The sequence below is a fragment of the Fukomys damarensis genome, unplaced genomic scaffold, assembly GCF_012274545.1.
Source record: "Fukomys damarensis isolate Sample0158 unplaced genomic scaffold, DMR_v1.0_HiC HiC_scaffold_33, whole genome shotgun sequence".
Classification (NCBI taxonomy): domain Eukaryota; kingdom Metazoa; phylum Chordata; class Mammalia; order Rodentia; family Bathyergidae; genus Fukomys; species Fukomys damarensis.
The window spans coordinates 55377152-55380456 of record NW_022900945.1 but is presented as its reverse complement, the minus strand read 5'-3'; the positions used below and the strand labels follow the sequence as shown (position 1 = coordinate 55380456).

The following is a 3305-nucleotide window of genomic DNA, read 5'->3' as shown; positions in this document are numbered from 1 at the left end:
TTAAATAAAACTAGGGCAGGCAAGGGGCAAACAAGACCTGAATATATTGGTTCCATTTCATTACAGCTTAAATTACTGAAATTATATGTGTAATTCCTGTGATTGCGCTTATGGTCACTTTCTAATGTGGGGTCTATCTTTCATCAGAGTCTCAGAAGATAAGGGACACCCCACACACACACCAAAAAAAAAACCAAGAATCACTACTCTAACATATCAAGAAACACTGCATTTTCCAGAGGACTACAGTTATGGTGACTTAGTTGAAGCATTCTTCCTTCATATTCATAGATGGGATCTTTACTACAAAATTAATCTTTTGCTGGGAGTAGTACAGCACTCAGGCCTGAAATCCTAGCAGTTGGAACCCTGAGGTAGAAGGGTCTCCGTGAGTTCCAGGCAAGCCTGGGCTCCATACATAGTTCAAAGGCCAGCCTGAACTACATAATGAGACCCTGTCTGAAACACACACACACACACACACACACACATGCACCCTGACAAAAAGAAAAAATTAGTCTTTCAAAGAATTCCTTACTTCAGTCCAGTGAAGAAGTTCCAATATCCAGAGACACATAAATCAACAATGACAAGATCTCCCTAAACAGGTTATGCATAAATGCCAAAAGAAAATATCAAAGAAGGCACATACTACCACAAACTGACCACCTTGTTAGATTTTTTTTTTTTAATTTGGTTTTTTGAGACAGGGTCTTGCTATGCAGTTCAGGCTGGCCTTAATCTCACTATGTAGCCCAGCCTGACCTCAAACACTTGGTGATCCTCCTGCCTCAACTCCCCAGTGCTGCAGTTATAGGTATGCTCTACTACACCCAGCTTAGATTCTTAAATACTCATGTAACCTTACATATTAAATTTTCTGAAACACCTAAATTTCCTCCAAACTAAGCAGAATTTTTCAGGGGGAGAGAAGGTACCAGAGATTTAACCCAGGGCCTAGACTATATCCCCAGTCTTTTTTTTTTTTTTTTTTCCTCTTTAATATCAAAACAAGTTTTCAGTTGGGTGTGGTGGTGCAGGCCCGCAATCCCAGCACTAAGGAGGTAGAGACAGGGAGATCACCTGGAGTTCTAGGCCTGCCTGAATTACAGTGAGACCCTGTCTCAAAAAAAAAAAAAAAAAAAGTCTCAAGGAAGGTGTGGTAACACTTGCCTGTAATCTTGGCACGTGGGAGGCTGAGGCAGGAGAATCACCTTGAGTTCAAGGCCAGCCTCAACTATAGAGAGATTCCATCACAAAAAAACAAGGAGGACGATAAGGTTTCACTAAATTGCCTAGGATAAGCTCAAACGTGACAATCTTCTGTCTCTGTTAAATGCTTTTACAGGTTTTCTGATTTCAATTCCACACTGAGTTGCCTGCTTATTCAACTTAATACATATGACTGTCACGGCAACTCCCCTTACATGTGCACCCAGACTATTTCAACAATGGTATATTTATTATTCTAACTGCGAGGAAGGGACCATTTCTTGAATAGAAAATTCAATAAATATAACTTACTAAGTGAATAAAAGAGGACATTTCCTTCCAAAGATTTAAACTGTCCATCTGGAAGTACAGCTCCATGGTTCGTTCATGCTTGGCAGGTATGAGGCCCTGAGTTCAATCTTTTTTTTTTCTTTCTTGGTTCCAGGATCGAACTCGGGACCTTGCACTTGTGAGGCAGACAACCACTGAGCTAAATCCCCAGCCCAAGTTCAATCTTATACCAAAGTATAAAAAAATAAAATTAAATGTCAGCACCCGTGCAGCTGCTCTGCTACAAGCTGTGAAAGCCTTTCCTCCTTCAAACACATTAAGCTAATGCGTGAGATATACTTTGCTTCAGCTGGAGCTAATACCATATGCTTGTTATCCCAGACATGGATTTAGGAGGCTGAGGCAGGAAGATCACAAGTTCAAGCCTACTCAGTCTATAAGGCTGGGGAGTTAGCTCAGTGGTTCCGCCGCCTGCTTTGCAAGCACAGGTCCTGAGTTCGATCCGCGGTAGCAAAGAAAAAAAAGGGTATTCAGCATAACTCAGTGACTTAACAATACTGTCAATCAGTCAATCAATCAATTGGCTGGGGATGTAACTCACAGCAAAGACTGGTTTCAATCCCAGAACAGCAAGGGGTTGGGGGAAGAGCTTCCTCCACAAACACAAAATAAAGTCAAGGATTATCTATTTCATATAGGTCACAAAAACAAGGCCAACGCATACGCCATATAGATATTTACCACTATTTGCGGGGGGGGGGTTGAGACAGGGTCTCACTATGTAGTTGAGACTGACCTGGAACTCACTTATGTAGCCCAGGCTAGTCTCGAACTCACAGCGATTCTCCTGCCTCAGCTTTCTGAGTGCTGCTGGGATTACAGGTATGCGCCACCACGCCCGACCAGATATTTACCACTACTGATCTCTGCCAAATATAATCCAACAAGTCATTTCTGCCCATCTTTTCAATATATACATATTTTTGCCAATAAAGGTCTCTTGGGACATTAAAATATGATGAATGTATTTCTGGATAATACTTGAGGTATACTTAAAATATCTGTACTACAATCTCAGCACTGTCACCAATTTAACATCTGATCTGGGAAAAGCTCTCTTTATGCCTCAATTTCCTATTTCACAAAATGGGAGAAAATATATACCCTACTATTTTCCGAGATTTAGAACCATAAAAAAACACAACAGTATTCTAAATATAAAAGCCCTATGTAAAATGTTACTACAAATCCACATCAGCAACAACAAAAAAAAGGTTACCCATTCTTTATAGCAATTACTCTGAAAAGATGTTGTGGACCTTCACATTTATATAATTCATTCTATATTCAAAAGCACAAATTATTTCTAAGACCTCTCCCCCTCCAAGTACACATAGACATACACACCATACTGTCTAGAATAATGCCTTTACTGCTTTCTCGGCAAATAATTAGGCGTTCCCAATCCCTAAAATACACGCATGTATCAACCTGCAAGAAACATCCCAAAATCTATTTGAAAAATAAACTAATTTATAAGAAGAACTCCATTACACTTAGACAAATACAGGGAAACTCTTCCGGAAGACTTTCTATCCTTGCATAAACACACAAGCACAGTCGCTACACACCAACCGACCATCTGTCTTCCAGACCACAAACATCTCTTTCCATGCACAAGCCAACCCGTGACACTGATCAAACTTCTGTCGTTCCTGCACACCGTTCAGCGCGTCAGGGGCCCCAGAACCCGTCGCACAGGTGAGCTGGCCTCGGAAGACCGTCTCCCTCCGGCTGGACGG

The 3305-nt window shown here is 41.1% G+C and overlaps 1 protein-coding gene across 1 annotated transcript in view; it reads left to right on the top strand.

Annotated features, from left to right (window-relative positions):
* The first annotated feature begins 3198 nt into the window (after positions 1-3198).
* Positions 3199-3305, top strand: part of Dap3 (death associated protein 3) — a 33570-nt gene continuing 33463 nt past the window's right edge. The window contains exon 1 of the mRNA XM_010643849.3: positions 3199-3264. The gene's annotated coding sequence lies outside the window, so the exon portion shown is untranslated. The remainder of the gene's footprint in view (positions 3265-3305) is intronic.